Source organism: Budorcas taxicolor, chromosome 14 (assembly GCF_023091745.1).
Source record: "Budorcas taxicolor isolate Tak-1 chromosome 14, Takin1.1, whole genome shotgun sequence".
In the NCBI taxonomy this organism is placed as follows: Eukaryota; Metazoa; Chordata; class Mammalia; order Artiodactyla; family Bovidae; genus Budorcas; species Budorcas taxicolor.
Window position 1 is genome coordinate 78,008,272 of NC_068923.1, and position 27,102 is coordinate 78,035,373.

Genomic DNA, 27,102 nt, shown 5'->3' on the forward strand with positions numbered 1-27,102 from the left:
GCAAGTAGGTGGTCTGGTATTCCCATCTCTTTCAGAATTTTCCAGTTTATTGTGATCCACACAGTCAAAGGCTTTGGCATAGTCAATAAAGCAGAATAAATGTTTTTCTGGAACTCTCTTGCTTTTTGATGATCCTGCGGATGTTGGCAATTTGATCTCTGGTTCCGCTGCCTTTTCTAAAACCAGCTAGAATATCTGGAAGTTCACGATTCACATATTGTTGAAGCCTGCTTGGAGAATTTTGAGCATTACTTTCCTAGTGTGTGAGATGAGTGCAACTGTGCAGTAGTTTGAGCATTCTATGGTGTCGCCTTTCTTAGGGACTGGAATGAAAACTGACCTTTTCCAGTCCTGTGGCCACTGCTGAGTTTTCCAAATTTGCTGGCATATTGAATGCAGCACTTTCACAGCATCATCTTTTAGGATTTGAAAGAGTTCAACTGGAATTCCATCACCTCCACTAGCTCTGTTCATAGTGATGCTTCCTAAGGCCCACTTGACTTCGCATTCCAGGATGTCTGGCTCTAGGTGACTGATCACACTATTTTGATTATCTGGGTCATGAAGATGTTTTTTGTACAGTTCTTCTGTGTATTCTTGCCAGCTCTTCTTAATATCTTCTGTTTCTGTTAGGTCCATACCATTTCTGTCCTTTATTGACCCCATCTTTGCATGAAATGTTACATTGGTATCTCTAATTTTCTTGAAGAGATCTCTAGTCTAATTAACACTGTAAATCAAAAAATCAACTATATTCAATAGAATAAAATCAATCAATCAAATAAACAAAACTGGATTTTCTTTTACAGGAAAACATAATCAAAATATAGATTATAAATTAACACATAATCATTATAAAATGTATTATCATTAACTCATATACATCTGTAAAATCTTCTCTATTGCTAGTATTATGACAGTTTTTTCATTTCAAATATTTCTGTATCTCTTTTACATATAGGCCCAAAACTCCAAAGTATATCTTACTCATATTTGCATGTATTAAATAACCTAAGGCTATAAGCACTGCAAACAATTACCTTTTGAAATAATGAGACATAAAATATGAATTAAGGTATAAAGCAGTATTCAGTTTGGTTTACGTTTTTTAAAGCCAACACTGATAATCTCGGATCATGTTTAATTCGAAATAATTAATCATGAAGTGACTTTGCATTTTAATGTTATTGACTCTATGAAGCTACATCTGGCTTAAATTTTAAGCAGACAGAATTAAGGATCATAGGCATGTATCTCTTTAAATAGATACTAGCAGAAAACAATTTTTTTTTATTACAACTTAAAATCATCTAGAAGAAGGATCTTCAAAGTCATCCACATTAGACCATGTCTACAGTTTAAAATTCCATGGACCAGCTCTGGTTGGAAAGGTCTCTTTCAAAATTATGATAATATTCAGCAAACTAACTAGAAGACAGAATATACATTTTGATTTAATTATGAAAGCTTTAAATATTAAGCATGTATTAATAATAATAATAAATCTTAACTTGGAAACTAAAAGCAATGTTGTTCTGACTGAAACCAGATAAGCATGTATTTTCTGATACTTAATACCATTACTTCTCATTTCATCTAAAATTGCATGGCATAAATCACAGGATAGACTTCTTAGCATTCCTAAGTCCAGGACACTTCCTTCCATTCCATCAGTCATCCTTCCCCAGCCTAGTTATTTCTCTCAGTTTTTTCAGAAATTAAGGGTGCTTTTTTAAATATAAGAACCTTAGGATTACCACTTTGCAAACATCAGTAAAAAAAATTTTTCTAGAGAATCTCTTATTCACATGTATCAACACAAACAAAATTCCAATATTTATATTTTTCACCAAGCACCCTGAAACTATAATGATTTTTCCCCCAAAATGACTTGCTTCTGGGGGAAAAAAATGATAGCTGAAAAAAAAATGTGCATGTTTAATCTATCCTATTTCTATTTTCCAAAAATATTTAATACAGTACTTGAAGGTTATCTGGAATTTTACTCTATACCATACAGACCACCATAAAAAGAACAGCAAGTCTCTGAAATATGCCAATGTTTTATTCTACTTGACGAAGGTTTAAGTTTTGACATCTTTCCTTTATAACTCAGACATAAAACACTACAAGATACACATAAGTTTGAAGAGAAGGCAACTTTAGCTTTATATAGCATTCTCAAGAACTAAGATTACAAACCTTAGATAGGTGTGAGGATTAGTTGACAAAATTATAAACTTTAAAATTCATATTTCTGACTTCTGCACAGCATTATAGTATTTTTTTTGCTTCTTTTTTAAAAAATTAATTTATCTATTTTAATTGGAGGTTAATTACTTTACAATATTGTATTGGTTCAAATTCATGGCTGCCAACCATTAAAACAATTAAGTCATTAATATTTCTGGAGTTTAAATTGGATTACATTCTTTTGTAACGTCAAAGGTTAATACGGAGCAAGTGTATACAATCCACGGAATCTCAAAGAGTCGGACACAACTGAAACAACTGAGCACACACATATAAAACACAGGACACAAGGAATAGCTGCAGTGATTAAAACCAACCACAATTCACAATTAAAAAGTATATTAACTTCATAGGACAACAGAGGATGAGATGGCTGGATGGCATCACTGACTCGATGGACGTGAATCTGAGTGAACTCCGGGAGTTGGTGATGGACAGGGAGGCTTGGCGTGCTGCGATTCATGGGGTCACAAAGAGTCGGACATGACTCAGCGACTGAAATGAACTGAACTAACTTCATATTACCTTATTATTGTAAAACATAACAATGAAACTTTGAGTGACATGGGATTTAAAACTATTTTAAATAAGTTTGTCAAATGTAATTTCAAAACTCTGAGACACACAATTTTCAAAGTTTAAAAAGATACTAGCAAGGTATGGTATAACTGATAGTGTAACATAGACTGTAATCCACAGACTCTGGGATATTTTACTGAAATTATTTTAATTTGGAACACAGCCACACCCATTTGTTTATGAATAGTCTACGGTCAATTTTGTACTAAAACAGCAGCTGCTAGAGAGACTATACAGCTCACAAGCCTAAAATTTGTAGTATATGACCCCATAAGAAAAAAATTTGCTAATCCCTGTTAACACACTGCTGGTAGGAGTATACTGTAACAGTTTTGCATATGAATTTGGTAACAAAAAGTTAACACCTTTTAACTAATTAATTTCCGGAAATCTATGCTAATGAAATGTAGGAATTAATATTAGGAATTTCATTTATAGTTATATATTATAGAAAATACTTGAAATAATCTAAATTTCCAAAAATGAGGGCTGATTAAGCAAACTGATGTACTCAAGTGACAAACTAGTACATGATCATTAAAATGATGGTTTCAAAGACTATGCAATAAACAGAAAATTCTTAGGACATAAAGGAAAATTTTAAATACAATCTAAAACAAGACAGGGCTTCCCTGGTGGCTCAGCTGGTAAAGAAACCGCCTGCAGTGCGGGAGACCTGGGTTCAATCCCTGATTTGGGAAGACCCTCTGGAGAAGGGAAAGGCTACCCTCTCCAGTATTCTGGCCTGGAGAATTCCATGGACTATCCATGGGGTTGCAAAGAGTTGGACACCGATTGAGTGACTTTCACTCTGTAAGCTATTCAAACTCAAATTAAATGCAAGATAAATAAATAGCAGGGGGAACTCTAGCAGGTCATATGTAAAAGAAATTTCAATGGCTTGTGACTGATTGATGAGTTAATTTTTTTTCCTGCTTCCTGGATTTTCTAACTTTCCAAATTTTAATTACTAAAGATACAATTACTTTCATCATAAAAACTTGAAACAATGTATTTAAACATCTAAAGACTTCATATGTTTAGATGATAAATCAGACTCTGTTATTCCTCTGCTTAAACACTGTCTTCCCAATTCCCTTTGCATTAAATGTAAACTTCTCATCATACCCTATGAAGCCACGCCAGATGACTCACATCTCTCTGAAATCTCATCTCTGACACTCTCCCCTGGTGACTATACTCCAGCTACCCTTGCACATGCCAAATGCTTTGCTACTTGTTCAGTCACTTCTTATATCCTTCACGGAGGCCTGTCTCTAAACACTCTAGAAAATTAAGTTTTCATCTAATATCTTTAATATTTGTGATTATATAATTTTTTCCTTACTCATTGTCTACCTCCTCAGATACAATATAAGCTCATGAGATCAGTGACTATCTCCACTGTTCATATATAACCAATGTCAAGCAAAGGTTTCACTTTAAAAATACTGCATTTAATGGATGAATATGTAAATTAAATTTTACATTTACCTTTAACCTTTCAAATACTTTATTACTAAGTATAGCTTCATTTCTGGAGGAGGAAATGATGACCCACCCGCATTATTCTTGCCTGACAGATCCCATGGACAGAGGGGCCTGGAGGGCTACAGTACACTGGATCACAAAGAGTTAGACATAACTGAGTGACTGATCATGCATGCACAGCTTCATTTCATCCGGAAGTAATTATTTTAAAATGTGCTTCAAACCAAAGAATACTCCAAATATTACTTAATATAAGACACACTTTGATTACTGATAATTCTCCAGCCTGTTTTCCAATATTCCAATGTTATACACTTTCATCTATGCTGTATTAAGCCTTTAACCTAATTATAAAAATAATACAGACTATGTGGAGATTTGTCACAGTCCACAAAACTAGGAAGAAAATATTTTTAATTAATATTAACATTTGGTTGTAGATCAGACTCCTAATATTTGAGGACTGAACTCCAGCTTTTCAACATCTATGGCTACACTGCAGCCACATGAAGCTGGTATCTGGAAACAAATATATTTTTTAAAGATATAATAGGCATCACATTCTATAATACATTTTTTCTTTATGTTTTATGATGCTTAAAAAAATACATGTGTTATGATGAACATTTTCCTTTTTATTATTTTTTACTCTCTAGCATTCCATTCCCTTGTCTCAGATACCTCTAATTCTCCACCTGACCCTAAATCATTCTAGCAGTTGCAGTGGTAAACAGCTCTACGCAGCTTCCTAAGCAACTCCACACAGGAAAAATTGACAAAGCCTGTGTCCATCCAATATGTCTCCTGCCTCTGAACTCAGAGCTTGCAATGTACTCCTATAATATAGAGCAATACAGCTCTTCACTTGGTGCCCATAAATATACACAGAAGCTAGATGAGCAGCAAAGGCAGTGTCCTGAGGAGTAGACCCTTGAACAATGGAGTATGTAAGCAAGTGGGGAAAAAAAATCTCTGAGGAAGAACGGTTCAAGAAACTTGTGACTAATTAGATTATATACCCAAATAGGTCTCCCTCTGCTGACTCATAATGTTAATCCTCAATTATAATCCACAATAACAGGAGTACATAAGCCTTTCTCTTAGGCTTTCCTCTCTGAGAAACCCCTACAAATCTCTTGTCTCTTCTGGTAAAGCACTCAAGTTCCCTTTGGGGAATTATCACAGTCCCTCCCCTGAAATCACATACAGTTTATATGAAAGAATTGCTCAAGTCACTGAGAAGATACAATTATTAATTAAATGAACTAAAATAAGAAAGAGGTTTGAAGAGAAAAGTGAAAACTGCAATTTGAAAAATGGGGAATTCAGGGTGTCTATGAGATACCAGTTCAGTTCAGTTCAATCAGTTGTGTTTGACTCTTTGCAACCCCATGGACTGCAGCATGTGAGGTGTCCTGTCCATCACCAACTCCCAGAGTTTACTCAAACTCATGTCCATTGAATCGGTGATGCCATCCAACCATCTTATCCTCTGTCATCCCCTTCTCCTCTCACCTTCAATCTTTCCCAGCATCAGAGTCTTTTCAAATGAGTCAGCTCTTCGCATCAGATGGCCAAAGTATTGGAGTTTCAGCCTCTACATCAATCCTTCCAATGAACACTCAGGACTGATCTCCTTTAGGATGGACTGGTTGGATCTCCTTGCAGTCCAAGGGACTCTCAAGGGTCTTCTCCAACATCACAGTTCAAAAGCATCAATTCTTTGGCACTCAGGTTTCTTTATAGTCCAACTCTCACATCCATACATGAAGTGAAGTGAAGTCACTCAGTCGTGTCTGACTCTTTTCGACCCCATGGACTGTAGCCTACCAGGCTCCTCCCTCCATGGGATTCTCCAGGCAAGAGTACTGTAGTGGGCTGCCATTTCCTTCTCCAGGGGATCTTCCTGACTCAGGGATCGAACCTGGATCTCCTGCATTCCAGGCAGACGCTTTAACCTCTGAGCCACCAGGGAAGCCCATTAACACATCCATACATGACTACTGGAAAAACCATAGCCTTGACTAGACGGACCTTTGTTGACAACGTAATGTCTCTGCTTTTTAAAATGCTGTCTAGGTTGATCATAACTTTTCTTCCAAGGAGTAAGCGTCTTTTAATTTCATGGCTGCAATCACCATCCATGGTGATTTTGGAGCCCCTCAAAAAATAAAGTCTGACACTGTTTCCCCATCTATTCGCCATGAAGTGATGGGACCAAATGCCATGATCTTAGTTTTCTCAATGTTGAGCTTTAAGCCAACTTTTTCACTCTCCTCTTTCACTTTCATCATAAGGCTCTTTAGTTCCTCGTTGCTTTCTGCCATAAGGGTGGTGTCATCTGCATATCTGAGGTGATTGATATTTCTCTCAGCAATCTTGATTCCAGCTGGTGCTTCATCCAGCCCAGCGTTTCTCATGATGTACTCTGCATAGAAGTCAAATAAGCAGGGTGACAATATACAGCCTTGATGTACTCCTGTTCCTATTTGGGACCAGTCTGTTGTTCCATGTCCAGTTCTAACTATTGCTTCCTGACCTGCATATAGGTTTCTCAAGAGGCAGGTCAGGTGGTCTGGTATTCCCATCTCTTTCAGAATTTTCCACAGTTTTTTGTGATGCACAGTCAAAGGCTTTGTCGTAGTCAATAAATGTTTTTCTGGAACTCTCTTGCTTTTTCGATGATCCAACGGATGTTGGCAATTTGATCTCTGTTTCTTCTGCCTTTTTAAAAACCAGCTTGATCATCTGGAATTTCAGAGTTCATGTCTTACTGAAGCCTGGCTTGGAGAATTTTGAGCATAACTCTACTAGTGTGTGAGATGAATGTAATTGTGTGGTAGTTTGAACATTCTTTAGGACTGGATGGGATACCAAGGTAAAGATATTTATCAGCAGTCGTAATACATAGGCCAATATTATTTATGGAAACATTATACCTTGGCCTAAAAGTGTAACCATGGAAATAAGGAGTTATATTTAATTAACAACCATAAGGTAAAATTAAGATAGACACAAATTTAAATATGCTACAACATAATAAACAATGAAAGTAATGCACACATATAAATAGTATAGTCATTATATATTAAAATGTATTATGTATAAATATTATATATACGTGTAAATAAACACAGCTAAAACCAGAGTAATCAAAAGAAAAAAAATAACCTCAAGTTTCCATTCATTAAGGAAATGAGATGACTATGGAGAAATGAAAAAAGAAAACTAAAGAATGGTTAGAAAGATGGAATCAGAATACAAAAAAAAAAATCAAGATATTAAACATCTTCTCTCTTTTTCCTCAGTATTTCCAAGGGAATGGTCCAAAGCACCAAACGCTAATTAAATCAAGCTTAATTTATATATAACAACAATTTTCTTACTGAAGCTTGCTGGTTCTCTTTCCTTTAAATTGATTTCACTGTTTTCAGGTAAAGTGTCATAAATAAAGGCAAGTGACTACAATTAGGTTCACGATTATAACCTACTCACTTGGAAACATGATGGTAGTTTCTCTTTCACAATAATTTCAACAGAAATCTTAGAAATGAATCTCCCTGTGTTGGCTTGCCTTATTTGATCATCCCTGAACCAATCACTTCAATAAAGGAACAGAACTGGGTTTTGAGGCACAGGTCCCATGTTCAGTACTGGAACTACCCTGTGAGATCAATCCCCCTTGAGCTATATAGCTTGCAAATATCAGACAGGGAGGAAATGAATGCCGAAAAGGCTAAAATGAAGGAAATGTCACACTTCACACCTAGAAGTGATCATAATATTGTAGTTCTTTAAAAAAATGTGATAGCTTTAATATAATTCCAAGCTTCAGTGCTACAAGAATAGTACACGGAAGTTCAAAATATCTTTCAAGCAAATCCTCCAATTTTCTAAATTTGGACTCACATATACCAACATATCTGCATATGTGTGTCTCAGTATATGCATAAAACCCTTTATGATCAATTTTAGAGTATACTGGATACATGGTGCCCATATACCTCTAAATATGCCAGTGTCTATTTATTAAGGACAAGGACATGTTCTTACATAAATGTTGCATTTTCGAATAAATATTGTGAAAAATTTTTAAATCTTTCCTAATACTGAAAGCTCCTTAATTTAACAACAGCAAAAAAAGAGGTCTGTGTCACAAGTCTCTTAATATTCCTGGAAAGAAAAGATATTTCCATTACAAATAAAGAGAAAATGCAACATCACTAAAACAATGTATTCCTCGGTCCATTTCTTTTAAAACATGTGATTTTCATTACTGAGAATTTTTTAGTTCTTGCCAGTAGTCAGAGAAGAGATTCAAATTTCATTTACAAAGTTCTCCACTCCCAGGTGAATAATAATCAATGTCTACAACCCCTGACAAAGTAAACCAATTGATTATATACTGCACCCCCGCAAAAGTCTGCCAAGTCCAGCCAGTAGACTGCCAAAGCACAAATGTTTGACATGCGAGATAGTGAGGGTACATGGAAAGATGACATGAATTCTTCACAGGAATCTCAGCAGAGTTAATATGAATTTGGCATACTCTTGAGTCTTATTTTCTCCATTTTAAAGATGAAAGGATTCCACATCAGGCTAAGTTACAGGACCAGATTTACCCTCTCGTGTGAAACAATCAAAATGTTGGTGGGGGGATATATATGTAGTGAAGGTATGCAAGACACAGGAAATCAGGCAACAGAGGACTGTGGACCCTACCACACAAAAAACAAGGGGAACACTGCAAATTATCTCAGCTGACTGTCTTGAGAGAACTTCCAGGATCTAGTGCAGAGAGAGCAACCAACCAAAGCTTGGCACTCTCTCTAAGAGACAGAGCTGAGAATACACAGTGATCAGAGTGCCTAAAGCTCTCAGGAAAGTGTACCAAAGAGGACAGAGCTGCACAGAGACACAACTCCACAGAACTTCAAAGGATCTTCTCAAGAATTCAACAGAAAGGAGAAATAGGTATGGATATGTAAATGCTCAATAATCACATTAAAAGCTGTTCAACATCATAAACCCACTAGGAAGACAATACTCAAAAAAAAAAATCAAAAACAACAAATACTGACAAGGATGTGGAAAAACAGGAATCATTTAGTACATTGCTAGTGGAAATAAAAATGGTTCAGCTAATGTGATAACAATCTGGAGGTTCCTCAATAATATAAACATAGACTTATCATATGATCCAGCAATTCAACTCGTAGATATATTCACAAAATAAGGAAAACCAAGTACTCAAACCAACATATGTAGTCATATATTCTAAATATGTATACATATGTTCATAGCAGCACTTATTAATAATTTCCAAAATGTGGAAACAATTCAGATGTTTATAAAGGATGAATGGATAAACAAATAATAATGTATAGACACAACAGAGTATTATTTGACCACAAAAAAGGAAGAAAGTACTGACATATGTTATAATGTGGAGAAAGAAATGGCAACCTACTCCAGTATTCTTGTCTGGAAAATTCCATGGCGATAGGAGTCTGGTGGGCTGCAGTTTATGAGGTTGCAAAGAGCTGGACAATACTGAGCACACACATACACACATGCTGTAATGTGGATGAACCTTGAAAGTGTGCCATGTGGAAGAAGCCAGGTCAAACAGGTCACATAATTCAAGTGGGAAATGAAGAGGAACCAGACAATAAGAACAAGAAACAGAGAAAAAAGAGAAACCCAGAGAAGTGGCACAGGGAAGAAAGTATTTCAAGGAATAGTGATCAACATTTAAATTATTGCTGCCAAGTTAAAAAAAATAAGGATTGTGAACTGCCAGCTCAATGTAACAGTTATTTAGATTACCAGTAATTTGGACAAGCTCAGTTTCAGTGGAGCAGGGGGAGCAAAAGACTGAATGAAATGCATTCAGAAACAGGAAGAGAAGAAATGGAGATGACAGGTATAAGACGATTCTTTTGAGAAATTTTATTGCAGAGGGCAAATAAATATAGTGATAGCTGTTGAGAAGAAAGTGGGATCCAAGGAAAGTTTTGTTTGTTTGTTTTCCTAAGACAAGAGACAGCATGTTTACAGCCTGCGAAGAATGATCCAGCAGACAGGGAAAAAGTGAATGACACAGTGAGTGAGTACAGATTTACTGCAGTGATATTCTTGAATAGGGAGAAGCAATGGTATCTAGTGACTCACCGTCAGATTGTAGCATAGTTATTTCATCTATAGTAACTTGAAAGCGGAGCACTGCAAAGATACTGCAAGGTAAGTTAAGATGGTTGTGCTCTTGAGTGTGTGTATGACAGCTTCTTCTCATAGCTTCAATTTTTTTTCCCAGAGAAGCAGGAGGCAAAGTCGTTATCCATGAAAGGGATTTCAAGGAGCTGAGTGTCACGGATGGAGAAGGGTTTGAGGGGAGTATAAAATGAGAAACAGTGGTTTAAGGACAGTGCTTCTCAAATTTGAACGTGCTTAAAAGTCACCTGGGGAACTGTATTAACACGCAGGTTATGATTCTATGGATCTAGTGTGTAGCCTGAGATGGTGCAGCTCTAACAAGCCCCCATATGATGCTAATATAAGAAGAATAGGAGAGCACAGGATAACGAGACTAGCGGGGGAAAAGGAATGACTACAAAGCAGTAAGATCCTGCGTTTAGGATGCTGCTGCTGTTTAGTCACTGAGTTGTGGGCAACTCTTTGCCACCCCATGGACTGCAGCCCTCCAGGCTCCTCTATCCATGGGATTTCCCAGGCAAGAATACTGGAGTGGGTAGCTATTTCCTTCTCCAGGAGATCTTCCCCACCCAGGGACTGAACCTGGGTCTCCTACGGGGCAGGCAGACTCTTTACCACTGAGTCACCTGGGAAGCCCGCTTTTAGAATAGTGGTCACAAAATTATAGTAAGACAGTCAACTGTCTTACATACAATGACTATGTATTTTTCTGATTTCAAAGAGTTGTTACCTGGAACAACAACAACAAAAAATCTCACTTTAAATGGCTGTTGTTTTCATTATATATAAACGTAAAAAAGGGTAAGTTGTGATTCTTAACTTTCAGGTAACAAAATAAAAATAATAGCACTTTTCATGTACTAGGCACTACTCTAAAAACCTTTAAGGCTTTTCCTCCTTAATTTTAACAACAACCCAAGGAAATAAGTGATACACTAAACTCATTTTACAGATGTTAAAATTGAGTCCTAAAAAAACATATCATGAGGATCATAGAAGCAATTAAGCTCAGAAGATTGGATTTAAAACCAGATCTATTTGACCATAGAGCCCCACAATTATAATCTCGGATCTATAATACTTCTCAAAGAGGTCATCTCTTCCAAGTATCCACTAATGGGTTTTTTATAAAATATATAATTCAACTAAATAGCCTATTCTCCCCATAACACTTGTTTTAAGTCTTATTGTTTCTTCCACATACACTTAACATTTCACTGAAACCTCCTCTAGCTTCTGTCTTTTTTAACTGTATGTTTGTTCACATTATTTTCCATTTTCTAGTGTTATACAATAGGCTATGACTAGATTGTTTACTAATTACAGTAAATATTTTTAAACAATAGTGAAAAGACATCCTATTTTGGAGTTAAAGTATAAGTCTGTATCTATTTTGAGCTAAAAGCCTTATTTATAAACAGTCTGTTAAACTATAATTTATGTTTCTTTAAAGCTACTCAACTAAACTATGATTGGTAAATAGGGTAATGAGATCAGCACACATAACCAAAAGGTTATATTGACTCATACATGACTTTTCTCAGCACATTTCGAAGCTATCAGCTTTCTCACCATGAATGAGAAAGCTTTAGCAACATATGATGTGAAAAGGCTGATAATCCCATGGAAGAGCTCTTCTCCCACACAGAGAGTGAGTAATTCAGAGTCTTCCTGATCACTAGATCTTCCATATGTTAAGCTATCTGAAGATGGGAGTGCAGATAAAGATGCTAAGACATTTATCCTAAGCATAAAAAAATACAAGTCTATATACTGATTCAGAGTTTTTCATTTTGAGGAGAATGGTCACTCTTAAATGCAAATTTTCTCAAAAGTTTATATCTCAAACAAACCATGAGACCCCAAATTTAAGGCTACTTTGACAACGACGCTGATTACAATTGCCAGAGGAGACTTAACTACAGTATTCTCACCAAAACTTTTAGTTTGGTAACTCTGGTTACCAGAGTAACCAGTACTCTGGTTATAAAGTTCTATATACATGTACATACGCATATGCACATGTATGTACCTGCTTCTACTCCAATTTTCCCTAAAAGCCCTTTTAAACATATATGCCAAATGGAAGATTTCTTTAGGAATGAGTGTATGGCATTATGGCAGAAATGGTTCTGCTGTAGAATGAATGCCTTTACAACCATATACACACACACACGCATGCAAATGTATATGTGTGATATTATTTGCAGGATCCTCTCATAAATTTTCAATTTACTTCCCATTTCAAAAATCAGGATTTATTAACTCTGAATTACTACTTGTAATCTTCAATATATACACACATATGCATATATAAATATGCATATGTGTACAACATGTATATATGTAAATGCAGAGAGAGGAAAAAAGAGTAAGAAAGGGGAAGGCGATAGGGAGAGAAAGACAGCAGACACTTACTATGTATCTGTCACTATTCTAGGCCTGACATGAGTTAGTATTTCAAAAGGATATGACATTTTAAAAATCACCTCAAATGATAACTTTATATATCTAATGATTAGATAACACAGATAGTCTCAACAAACAATAACCATATATAATGGCATTAGAACCATCAAATGGTTCTTAGGAAAGACTCACTCTACATTAAATGACCCTCTTTACTCATCCTACATGATTAACAGGGACTTCCTAATTTATATGTGACCATTCTTCCCTTATTTTACCATTAGACCGCATAACTGTCTTCAATCACCAATTCAATCAGCATTCATCAGGCTCTACAATAGGAGCTGAAGTTACAAAGACATATTTAAAACAGAATCACTGCCCTAACCAATGTTTAGTAGAGAAACTGGAGTAAACAAAGAAGAGCAATGCCCAAGAATGTAAAAAGTTTAATGAGAACTAAGAGGTGCAGAAAGCTTTGAAGCCAAAGGTGTAGGACTGAATCAGGCATTGACACCAACTGTAAGTTCCTGATCTTATCATTTCTCTGCATATATTTTCTTAATATAAAATGGGATTAACACTGCATAATGTATAGGGCTCTTCTGAAGACTGAATGAGACACTGTTGATAAAATGACTGGTACACAGAAACCAAAAAGTGACAGTTACTGCAATCATTATCATCACTGTCATCAAAACCACAGCTTAGGGATGAAATGAGATGAAGTACTAAAAATAGTTCTGTCTTTAGATTTTGCAGAACTAGACATGTCATTTGCCAGCAACAAAAGCTTCTTGAATTACTGGGTTAAGGTAACAAATCCTACAAAAGGTCTTCTAAGAAACAGATGTACAGGAAGAAAAACTCAGCATCTTGGGGGTTGGGGTGGGGTGGGGATACAGTGCTGATAGGTACATTCAAGAAATGAAAATCCTGTAGAATCAAAATTACAAATAGTGAGGAGTTCCTTAATCAAACCAGTCTTTATAGGAGGGCCTGGAGAACACCAATATCTACATATGCCCAAAGGCAGCTTCCCTGGTGGCTCAGACAGCGAAGAACCTGCCCAGGTTTGATTTCTGGGTCAGAAGATTTCCTGGTGTAGGAAATGGCAACCCACTCCAGCATTCTTGCCTGGAGAATTTCATAAACAGAGGATCCTGGTGGGCCACAGTCCATGGGGTTGCAAAGAGCTGGACACGACTGAGTGACTAACACTTTCACTTTCAAAGACAGCCATACCAAATAGCACACCTTTTCATCCCCTTGTATTCAAAGTATGTCTTCATGATAGTTCACAGAGAATTACTCTGTCCCTAATTGATAAAATCTGAATAGGCCAATTCTGCACATTAGGAAACCAGGGTGCACAAACCTCACTTATCTAATAAGCCGAGGATGGGAAAGACCGACAATCCTGGATATTATTATCCAAAAGCTGTCTTAATTAGGATCAGCATGGGTTAACACTTGCACCAGAAGTACAACTCTGATTTCCCTCCTTCATGGGAGATGCGGTTCTGATATTCTGCTATAGAGACTGCCTGTAATCCTGCCCCTCCCGACCCTGTGTTTCTATTCTAACGGGTTAGCAAATACAGTCTGCAAGCCAAATTCAGTGTATCTTCTTCTGTACAGATAAACTAAGAAAGACTTTAACATTTTTTTTAAAGTTGAAAAAGTTCAGAAGAATAATATTGTATGAAAATTATACTAAATTCAAATTGTGGTGTCTATAATAGAGTTTGACTGGAGCACAGCACATTCATTCATTTACATGCTGTCTCCAGCTGCTTTCTTGTTACAGCAGCAAAATCGAGTAACTGAAACAGAGACCTATGGTCTGCAAAATCTAAAATGTTTATTATGTGGCCTTTTGTAAAGAGTCTGCCAACCCCTGATGTGAGACAATGAATGAGAGGTACGGCTCCAAACCGCAACACTGAGAGGCACTGAATGCCTATCCATTCCTTATAATGCAGTGAGTGTCCAATGGATTTCATAGTAAGACTCTGTTGGTAAGATCACTCTGAAGTCCATTTCCGATAATAATACCAGGTAATAGCCATCATTTGCCAAGCATTTACTACTATATGCCAGGTATTATCATTTTCATTATATGAATGAGGAAACTGTATGAGTGGTGGTAACTTGTTCAAGTTAACTACAGATAGTAAATCAATCCTACTATTATCACCTGTAGGCATAAACAACTGCCTGAAATAAGAGTACAGAGAGTAAAAAAAAAAAAAAACTGGAAGTAATGATCTGCCTCAAAACAAAATAATTTTCCACAATGATGTGGAAAATGATGAAATAATGAATACTCCATGGAAAATAAAACCAATGTCCCTGAGAGGAAGGGACAATAACAACGAAACCTTTCGAAAGAACAAAACTGGCTCTCATTGTTTGTTGCCTTGTTTCTGTCAGTGACACCACAATTCTGCCAATTTTCTAAGTAATATAACAGACTACTTACACCACTTTTTGCTCTTACCAGTAGATCTTACCCAAGTAGTCATAAATCTAGGAGAAAAAGATTATCAGAAAAGAATATATATCTTTATTCTCAAATTATACACTTCCGATTCTTAAAATATTAGCGTTTTCACATTTTGATTTCTAATTGAAGGAGATTTTAAATAGTAACTTTCATTTTTTCTTATTTGAAAAAGTTAAGAAACTTGGTATCAAAAAAAAGAAAGCAATATAAACTTATAGTAAGAAGTCTTCATTGTCTTAGTTATAATATCTTCAAGTTTACAAAATAATGTTTTGAAAGAATAAAACAGTGGCTTTTCCTTGCAGGCAAGTAATACTAATGTGTGACTTTGATTGCACATTGATTCATAACCAAGAAGCCCAGCTTTTCAATTAGAATGAGCACACTGCTAAGTGGTTAACCCATATATTAAACTAGACACATTCTATTTAACTCTATACTTATTCTTTATTTCTATTACAAATACTCACTGTTGAGCAACAGTCAACTTTGGTAATTTACATTTAAAAAATAAGTTTACATTTTAAAATTACCCATAGGACTCAGTATTTCTAGTATACCTTCATTATGATACCCACGTTCTTGTGCTTCTTATCCTTTATATTTATCCATCATCATTAGCATGGCTTTTTTTTTTTAAAGGAATTACACTGAATATAACTGATATATTCACTTTACAGCCAAATTAGAAAAACCTAGATATATTTTAATAGAGAAAAATATTAAGGATCCAGCTGTTCAAAATAAAAAAAGTATAAAGTAAATCATTGGGAGAAAATATTCTAGCTTTTAAGAATATGTTACTTTAAAAAGTCAGTGTTATTTCATGATTATAAAATTTTATTCAAGAAATAGCAAAAATATTTTAATTTGCAAAGAACTATATTTTAAAAGTGAGTTTATATTCTACATGTTACAAGAGTAATCAAGACAAAATCCAACAAATACACCATACTTAAATACTTATTTCTAAAGATATGACTTATTTCATAATAATATTAAATAATCCAGAGAAAAAGTATTATCTACCAGAGTAATCTCAAATATTACTACATATTATAAAAACTATTTTGTTACATATGGCCAAGAATTTGAAGTACTTTTATCCATTATTACCACAACTGAAAAGACCTCAAATTAAAAATTTTACTGGGATCCTAAAGATTAGACAGTAAGTATCCAATGATGAGAATGTGTATTTGCTTTGGAAAGATAACTGCCAAACTGATGTCTTCCTTGCTTATCCTCTCCTGATTATCAAGATGTGTGTAATGACAGGACACTAATAGTAAATGGCAGAGTATAGCAAGCACCACAAGGTGGTGCTAATATCCTCTCATAACTGGCTGGATAGACCACTTCTGCTACTCTTCAGATGTGGGCTAAGGTGATGCTCTGCAACCCACAAGATGGATACCCAACCACAACATTCTCTGGTCTAAGAGAAAAAGCAAATCATTAACAATTCACATGGTTTTTATTATTTGTTGTAGAAAAAAAATTGAATTTATAATCCTCTAGACTTAATATCTGGACATTTTTCCCATTTAGTTACAATATATTACATGAAAAGAACATGTCTATGAGCAACTCCCTTTACAATTGCTGTTTAGTCACTATGTTGTATCTGACTTTTTGATTCCATGAATTGTAGGCTGCCAGGCCCCTTCGTCCATGGGATTTTCCAGGCAAGGAGACTGAAGTGTGTAGCCATTTCCTTCTCCAGGGGATTTTCCTGACCCAGGGATTGAGCCTGGATCTCCTGCACTGGCAGGCAGATTCTGACTGCTGAGCCACAAGAGAAGCCCCAAAGCATGCACTGATTTTACACTATTATCAGATAAAATTAGTACTTTATCATTAGTAACTTTATCAATAAGTTTCTTAGGTGGGACACCAGCAAAAGTGACAACAAAACAGTTCAGTACCTTAAAACCCATATTCATAATTGCCAAAATCTGGCTCCCAAATCAGCACTTTCCCTCATTTCTGTACACATACTCAGCTTAATGTAATGGATTCTTAGAAAAACAGTTTCCCACAATGTAGGTTCTAAAAACACTAAACCAATTCTAAAGTCTTCCTTCCTTGAATTGCCTTTAGTCAGACAAACACACAGATGGATGGCAAGATGGAAGGGAGGATGAAAGGATGAAAGAAGGGTAGAAGGAGCGAGGGAGGGAAGGAAAAGACACAGAAGGGTAAGAGAAGGGAGGAAAGCAATAGGCTGCCTCCAGAAACACAACTGCAATTCAGAATAGAGAAAGAGTTGCTAGAGAAGGTTCATATAACATGAATATATATACTGTACTGGGCATGTATATGAAGCGTTATATATACAAAATAAACAAACAGTGACAGACTTTATTTTGGGGGGCTCCAAAATCACAGCAAATGGTGACTACAGCCATGAAATTAAAAGATGCTTCCTCCTTGGAAGAAAAGCTATGACCAACCTAGACAGCATACTAAAAAGCAGAGATATTACTTTGCCAACAAAGGTCCATCTAGTCAAAGCTATGGTTTTTCCAGTAGTCATGTATGGATGTGAGAGTTGGACTAGAAAGAAAGCTGAGTGCCAAAGAATGAATGCTTTTGAACTGTGGTGTTGGAGGAGTCTTGAGAGTCCCTTGGACTGCAAGGAGATCCAACCAGTCCATCCTAAAGGAAATCAGTCCTGAATATTCATTGGAAGAACTGATGCTGACACTGAAACTCCAATACTTTGGACCCCTGATGCAAAGAGCTGACTCATTGGAAAAGACCCTGATGCTGGGAAAGATTGAAGGCAGGAGGAGAAGGGGATGACAGAGGATGAGACGGTTGGATGGCATCACCGACTCAATGGACATGACTTTGAATAAGCTCTGGGAGTTGGTGATGGACAGGGAAGCCTGGTGTGCTGCAGTCCACTGGGTCACAAAGAGTCGTACACTACTGAGTGACTGAACCGAACTGAACTGAAATAATGCCCACTGTCCAAATGGGTTTTAGAGAAGAAAGCTGCCCAAGATCATAAAAGGACTATCAGACTTCAAAGACTCTTTTTCATTATTCCATAAAATAATCACGCTAATTTCAGTGAGGACAGTTAGTATAGCAACAAAGTAGCAAACGAAGTAGCCAAAAAGTAGCAACAAAGTAGCAACTATGTGCCAAGCTATGTGTTAAGCATTTTATGTTTCTCAGTTAAGCCACACAATAATCCTAAAAGGTATTATTATTTTCTATATTACAGATTAGAAAACTACAGCACAGAGAGGTTGAGTGACTTTCCCAAGGTCCTACCACTATTAAATGGTAAAGCTAGGATTGGAATCTAAGCAATGTGGCTATAATAAGTCTGCCACTTACCCACTTCAGAATATTGCCACTCATAAAATACCAAACTATTTCCTTTGGGAATAAAATAAATGGCTATTTAATGAGGAGTAAAAGAAAAAAAAAAAACTTTTATTAAGCACATAAAAAGATTTAAAAAAACAATGCTACAACAGACCCTATGGACAGGGTCATAGAAGAGCATGAAACTGCTATAGGAACATACAATTCATTAGCTTGAAAAACATAATAACACTTAAAAACCACAAAATAAGATAGTAAAAAAGTAAACTGGTTAATTACCAATGACTAAAGAAAACTAAAATGACTAAAAAAACAATATAAGATATCAGAAAGGGTAAAGTATGATTAATTACAAACAATAGCTGACATGAAGTTTTTTAAAAACAGCAATCACTTCAGATACAGCAGACTGGGACAATCACTAGAGAAAAGGTAGATTTTACCTGATTCTTTATGGACAGAGAGGTTTGGACAGGAAGAAGGAGGAATAAAGGACATCCTGAGTATTTTAATATAAAAGTGAACGTATGAACAAAGGAAAGTGAAAATTGTATTCAGGAGTAGAGTTTTTCATAGAAAATGTTAACAGAGAAAAGCTGAATGGGCTTTACTCTTCTTCAAATAGTCCTCAAAGCCTGGAAACATATCCATGTTTCTAGCTAGTTAAAAACATGTTCTATAATAAATACATCAGAAAGCACTAAAAAACTATTACAAATTATATGAAAACCCAATCAAAATAAAAATTGGCTGACTGGAACAGAAAGGAAAACAAGACAGACAGAAATGAAAAAACTAATGGGGAAAACCTGAAAGAAATTATTAAGTCAACCAATTTGCCATTCATAAAATACTCAAAAGCTGCATTAGAGATTCTCTAAGGTATTTATTTTTATTTTTAAGTCATAGCTTCATATAGAACATGTAATACAATTATAACATTAAAGTTCATATTTTTAAATTACTTTATCATTAAAAGTAGGTAAAGTTATTTGATATCTTTGTGGCGGAGAGAGGATAATGGAGAATTTATTAAAATAATCAATGTGGTACTTCACAAGAAACTCCTAAACATACTATTTCATTTAAACCTTAGACTCTATGAGAAGTTACTTTACAGAAGAAGGAACACAGTCAATGAAGTATAGTGACTAAACCTAATATATATTAAAGCTGAAAATGCTGATTCAAAGCTAGTTTTCCAGACTTCAGTCTGAAAATACAATTTCACTGTTGCCATTTGCTTTCTAATTTCATTACAATAAAACTTATAGGGCAAGCAAGTGGAGTTTCTAAAAATTATAAACAGTACCACTTGGACAAAATACACTAGTATTACATGGATAGCACATCTAGCCCCAAAGCAGTGACTGATACAATTTTCCATGCAACAGGTAAGTATTAGGTGTCATCTATATGCCAACCACCACTGTAGACACTAGAGATATAGTAGTTAGTAGAGAAATAAACAAAAACAGGAAAATATCATATAGTGATAAGTATAATTCAGAGAATTATAATAAAGTTATAGGGGAAAAATGGGTGACTCCTTAATACTGAGTGGTCATGGAATACCTTTCTATGAAACTGACCCATAAGCGGACACAGAGGCAGCCAACTACAAAGCAGGAAGACCACCGTTCCAAACAGAACGCACAACTAGAACAGCCCTAAACAGAAATATAAAGGCAGTGTAGCCAAAACAGAGTGAAAAAGAAGCAGAGTTACAGATCTGGTAAGAGGTAGGTAGGGGATTTTTAAGTTAGAAAAAGCAGTTGGAATTTTCTATTCTCAATATGATAAAAGAGGGTAGAGAATAACATGAATTTATTTATATTAAAGAGGGAAAAAATATCAGTTTTGTATAAAGAATACAGAGGAACAAACTTGGAAGCAGACACAGCAAGTAGAGTTATAGTAGTCTAGGAGCTCTTAACCTTTTCCCCATCCCAAATACCTGCAGGAAATTACACACTCCAACAAACAGCAGCAGTGGAGAAGAAATGCTGATAAAACCACTTGCTCTCTTTCAGAGGATCTACTCTAAGGACTAGAGCAGGTAGTGTAGGTAAGTAGCATTATCCACTGTTACTCTCAACTTCCCTTCTCTCATGACTGGACATTTTCTCCTTTCTTTGTTCCGTTCTTATCCTCTGCCTAGCCTAAAAGTCCACTTTGGATACTACTCCATCAGAATTAGATTTCTGTCTCAAAAGACCACTGAAATTACCTGAATTCAACATTCCTGGTACTTTAATAAAGTTCTGATTCTGGACAGAGGCAACTAAAAAGACACCTCCACAAACAGATTTCTAATGTCTTATATAAGAAAACTCTAAAGATAATGTAGACTATAACAGGCAATTTTCATGTAAAAAATTCAATTTTGACATGTTTTCTAGATGCAGGCAAATTTTTATCCAGTTTCAAAATAAATATTTAAAGATGAAATTCAAATTCCTAGCATATGAACATACTAAAAACATCTATGAAAATTAAAACCACTCTCTGGAATCTGATGAAATATCCAATTTTAGTTTGTTTCATTTCTTTGAATCCTAAGATATTTCTTTGCTATTGTTTAGAAAGCACAGGGGAGAAGGCAATGGCACCCCATTCCAGTACTCTTGCCTAGAAAATCCTGGATGGAGAAACCTGGTAGGTCGCTAAGAATCGGACACAACTGAGCGACTTCACTGTCACTTTTCACTTTCATGCATTGGAGAAGGAAATGGCAACCCACTGCAGTGTTCTTGCCTGGAGAATCCCAGGGACGGGGGAGCCTGGTGGGCTGCCATCTATGGCATCGCACGGAGTCTGACACGACTGAAGCAACTTAGCAGCAGCAGAAAGCACAGACTTTGAAATATAAAATGAAGAGAAGTAGCAAGCTCACAAAAATGATTTTACCCCAAAATTGTAAGTTCTCATTTACTAACAGTAAAAATTAAAACTCATTTTTCAGCTTAACCAAACGTTTCCTAACACTAATTCTTAGAAAGCAATCTGTGTTGCTATATCTATTCCTCTAAACAAAAATTCTTTATTGTTTTGGCATGTTCATTAGGAAACTAAACTATGCGCTGAAATGACTTAAGTCAAATCTCATTTTCTCATACAAACAATGTTAAAATAATAGGTATTTTCTTGATCATGAAACTGATAATTTTGGAAATCAATATAATCATTTAATCAATTATAAGTGACATACCTATATACTATAAAACTTTTTCAAATGAAAAAAATCACAAAAAATCAAACATAATATTATACAATAACATAGTGTACATTTCAAAGATCTTTTCTTGTTCTTCATAGTTATTTTAACTGCCACAAATCATTAAGGAGCCTTCCACAAAAATATGGAATCCAGGACTTTTGGGGAAATATTTTCAATCACTTTCAAAAGAAAGACTTTGGGGGAGACTCGGGTCATGTAAATGAAATGACAAGAAACAGATTCAGGAATGCCTTTAGTGCTATCTTTTCTTAATAAGTGATAACATTAGCAAAGGAATACCGTGTATTCTGATGTTTTCAAAGATGTCTGCTATATTAAGACTGTGTCTCCTCAAAACAAGTTCAACTTAAATCTTAGGTAGGCAGGTCTGCCTGTAAAATCAATGAACTAATCTTTATTTATCATAAAATTAATCATTTTCCTTTAACCTCTTCATTATATGCTGCTATATAATGTCAAAGAACTAAAATACTAAAGGCTATTTCTCCTAGTTTCATATGATTAAATCTTTTATCATAAGGTTGTCATTCAATTTTCCTTTAGAATATTAAGACTGCTTTTCCTTTTTAATCAGTTATTTTGCAGTACTGATACATGTGTGACTATCAAGAACAGAAGTATTTTTATTTTTTGCTTTTAACTAAATATATCAGATTATGCTCTCACTGCATAATAGTGTTGTCTTGTTTTTTGTTTTGTTTTGTTTTTAATGTGGACCACTTTTAAAGCCTTTACTAAATTTGTTACACTATTGCTTCTGTCATTTACATTCTGGGTTTTTGGCCATGAAGCATGCGGATCTTAGCTCCCTGACCAGGGATGGAACGCACACCCCCTGAATGAGAAGGTGACATCTTAACGACCAGACTGTCAAGGAAGCTTTGCAGAAAATTTTTAGAATCTGCCTTTTGGAATTTCTTAGAAGAGAAATCTGTTCTTCAAATTATATAAAAAGTTATTTCTTTTACTTGTTAGCCAAAGCAAGGTCAAGGTTTCTCAGTCATATATAATTTTTATCTTTTTAAAATTTAGCTTCTTTCTTATAACTTCCCATTTTTTCTAATTACTCTAAAAAGCTATTTGTAAACCAAGAGGTCCCTATTTCTATAGGAAGACTGCAGAAACAAACTAAGGCTGAAAATAAGTTGATGAAACTCTTCAGAAAAGACACAAGACACTGGATGAGGTAATTTTATTTGTGTGAGCCCTGCCTTCTCACAGTAACAGAGGAACGACAAGATGGTATAAGCTGTCAGCACCTAAACATCTGAAATTACTGGAAATAAAATCACTTAAGGGAAAGGCTGCCTATAATCTACTGGGATAGCTTTGAAATCGGATGTTTTAAACAACAGAGGTAGATTTATTTTAGTTACTTCTACCATGTTTCATTTATAAATGTTTGAGAATGCTAAGATGGCATCCACAATGAAGATGGCAGGAAAGAAAAACTCATCGGGCGTCTTATACAGAGTGAAGCAAGTCAGAAAGAGGAAAACAAATATCATATATTGACACATAAATGGGGAATCTAGGAAAATGGTGCGATGAACCTATTTGCAGGGCAGGCGTAACGACTCAGACCTAGAGAATGGACTTGTGGGCACAGTGGGGTAAGAAGAGGGTAGGACAGATTGAGAAAATAACACTGACATATATACACTACCATGTGTAAAACAGATAGCTAATAAGAAGCTGCTATATAACACAGGGAGCTCTACCTGTTGCTGTAATGACCCGGGGTAGGGGGGTGGGGGCTGTGGGGAGAGCTTCAAGAGGAAGGGGATACATGTATACTTACGGCTGACTAGCACTGTTATATAGCAGAAACCAACACAACATTGTAAAGCAATTAATTTCTAATTTAAAAAAATTTTCAATTAAAAAAATCCATCTGACATAAGAATGATGGATTATAACCTTATACTAAAATGTGTTAAGAGCAGCTGAGCTCCTCTATTAAAAAAAATTGATCCCCCAGTCAGAACTGACCATTCTTCCAAGAACACTTTCAACCCATATAACACTACTACAGCGATTTGTAATAAGACATGTATTTTTCTCTCTGGATATTAAGATAGTCGAAGACTTTTCAATCACTACTATTGCAACAGGACTCATAAGAAAAGTTTATTGACCATCACATGCTAGTTCTCTTGAACACACACATTTAATGTGAATAGATATTTAAATAAAGTACATGTGATATTATATAGTAAATATATAAATAAGATGCAATGCAAATTTAGAGAAATATGATAGAGGAAACCACTCAGTTTCTCCAGAGAGTGGATGCATTTTAGAGGAGCTAATGTCTGATCTGGATCTAAAAAGTTCAGTAAGGTGAATTTCCTTGTGGTTCAATGGTCAAGACTCCACATTCTCACTACTTAGGGCCCAGACTGACTCCCTAGTCAGGGAACTAAGATTCCAGAAGCCATACACTATGATCAAATAATAATAATAAAATAAGACACTGAGGAATTAACACACACACACATATACACACATTTATGGTTCAGGACCAAGAAAAGCAATGAATGTAAGCCAGTCAAGAGAGTGAAAGTAAATAGGTGATATCACTCAAGTTAATTAAATTTAGACTAAAATCCTGTGGGCAATTAGGCTTCATAGAAAGTTTTAAGGCAAAAGAGTTACTGATCAGAACTTCTGTGGGAAGATGGATAAATAAGTGAAACGGATTGATTGACCAATGACAGAGAAACCTAAAAAAAGGCTACAAATACTGTGGAATAAACATTAGAAACAGTAACAGCATGAATACATTTAAGAACTCATGGTTGGCAAGTCACCTTATTTCAGAATGGTATTTTCAAATCAAGAATCTATTTTTCCAATAGAATAAATTATTGAAAGTACTGCAAGAGTGTGAGGCCCTTTTGTTTGGCTGAGGGGAGGGCAGCTGGCCTGGGCCAGGTACGCTTCAGGGAGGGGGTTCGACCAAGGTCACTGGGTTGGCTGCTTTTCTGGCCGCCACTCCCCTGGCTGGCCAGACAAGACTCGCCAGCAGTGTGGCAGCCGTTGCTCTCGTGCTTCTGGGCACTTCTGTGAGCAGTGTCACCCTTTATACCAGCAAGTTGGCACTATGGGGAAAAAGAAAACCAGATGAAAGTGGAGGGACGTGCTGGAAGAAGAGGAAGAAAATGTGTGGTGGAAAAAGTTCCAGACTGCCCAGTGGTACACGGCAAAGTGGAGCACCTCCTGAAGTGGAAGGGGTTCTCAGAGGACAATGCATAGAGCAGAAGAGAACCTGGAATGCCCTGGCCTCATTGCCAAGTTTCTGCATTTACAGAAGAAAGCACACTGGACAAATAAATCAGAGGGAGGCAAGTGCAAAGCTCATTCTGATTCTGATTCAGAAAACAAGGTGGAAGAGAGCAAACCAAACAAGAAGAAACAAGAGTCAGAAAACCCCTGCCCAGGGATTGGAACTGGAACAGGCTGCTGGAGTGACAGACTCCAGTGGAGAACTAACGCTTCAGATGAACGGGAAAAACTGATGCCACTGACTTGGTCCCTGACAAGGAAGCCAAGGTCAAGTGCCCACAGATAGTCATACACCTCTATGAGGAAAGACTGACGTGGCATCCCTACCCCTCAGAGGATGATGACAAAAACAATGACAAGAATTAACTCTGCTGAGTACCAGCCCCTCTCACATCTGACTGTGGGTTTCAAGCCGGGGGAAGGAGGAGTTCTACTTGTCTTGACACCATAACGATGGCTTGAGAAGATGTCCCTTGACGAGCCAGTCCTGTTTCTGTGCTCTACAGCAGCCCAAGTGCTTTAAAGCTGTTCCATGCTACATAGTTTGCACACCCATCCCAGTGGAGGGAAAGGAGGGTCAGTGTTTCAAGGCAACCGATTCTGAACTTTGTTAAGAAGAGCAAAGGCCCTTCTACGAAGGACAAAACTTGCAGGATGGGATGTGGGGGACTAGGAAACACTGTACAGACACTTAAAAGAGCAATTCAACAGCCCACAGCCTTCTGCCCAATAGTGTGACCTCTGCGATTCTTACAGCAAAGCATACGTACAGTTTTTGGCTAGAGTGTTATTACCAGTGTATTATTTGGGGTGGGTAGGATGGGGTGCGAAAGAAGGGAGATAGGTTAGGATCACTTTTGTTAACGTTTGGGGAAACAGTGAAACAAAGGAAAGAATCACTAATGATGATTGGATTCTGTGTCCAGTACTACAGCTTTTCAAAAAATGTCATTGGCAACCTGAATGAGGATAGTGAGAGACTGTTTAAAAGCTACGAATGCCTGAAACACAGAAGCCATAGTGTTCCCTGCCTGAGCTTAATGCTGTTCCCAACAATGGACTAAGCCAGTTAAGAAGTTACCAAAGCTGCCCCTTGGGGGATGGGAACTGGTTGTGGAGGTAAAGTCTTATGAACGTTGGCAGATCATTTTGTCTTAGAGGTGCTCATTCTTGAAACAGACAAGAAGACCCTTTCTTTTCCAATTATAAAGTTAAATTGAAGAAAGTAGGGAAAATCACTAGACCATTCAGGTATGACCTAAATCAAATCCCTTATGATTATACAGTGGAAGTGAGAAATAGATTTAAGGGACTAGATCTGATAGACAGAGTGCCTGATGAACTATGGAATGAGGTTTGTGACACTGTACGGGAGACAGGCATCAAGAACATCCCCAGGGAAAAGAAATGCAAAAAAGCAAAATGGCTGTCTGGGGAGGCCTTACAAATAGCTGTGAAAAGAAGAGAGGTGAAAAGCAAAGGAGAAAAGGAAAGATATGAGCATCTGAAAGCAGAGTTCCAAAGAATAGCAAGAAGAGATAAGAAAGCCGCCTTCACCGATCAATGCAAAGAAATAGAGGAAAACAACAGAATGGGAAAGACTAGAGATCTCTTCAAGAAAATTAGAGATACCAAGGGAATATTTCATGAAAAGATGGGCTCAATAAAGGACAGAAATGGTATGCACCTAACAGAAGCAGAAGATATTAAGAAGAGGTGGCAAAAATACACAGAAGAACCGTACAAAAAAGATCTTCATGACCCAGATAAT

At 36.3% G+C, this 27,102-nt stretch overlaps 1 protein-coding gene, 1 non-coding gene and 1 pseudogene across 2 annotated transcripts in view; 1 reads left to right on the forward strand and 2 right to left on the reverse strand.

Moving 5' to 3' along the window:
• VPS13B (vacuolar protein sorting 13 homolog B) overlaps nt 1-27,102 on the reverse strand; it is a 775,227-nt gene that overhangs the window by 479,755 nt on the left and 268,370 nt on the right. The window lies entirely within an intron of this gene.
• Nucleotides 6,226-6,298, reverse strand: TRNAS-GGA (transfer RNA serine (anticodon GGA)). The gene has a single exon. It is a non-coding gene; the product is annotated as a tRNA-Ser (tRNA).
• LOC128059064 (chromobox protein homolog 1-like) lies at nt 25,150-25,697 on the forward strand (annotated as a pseudogene).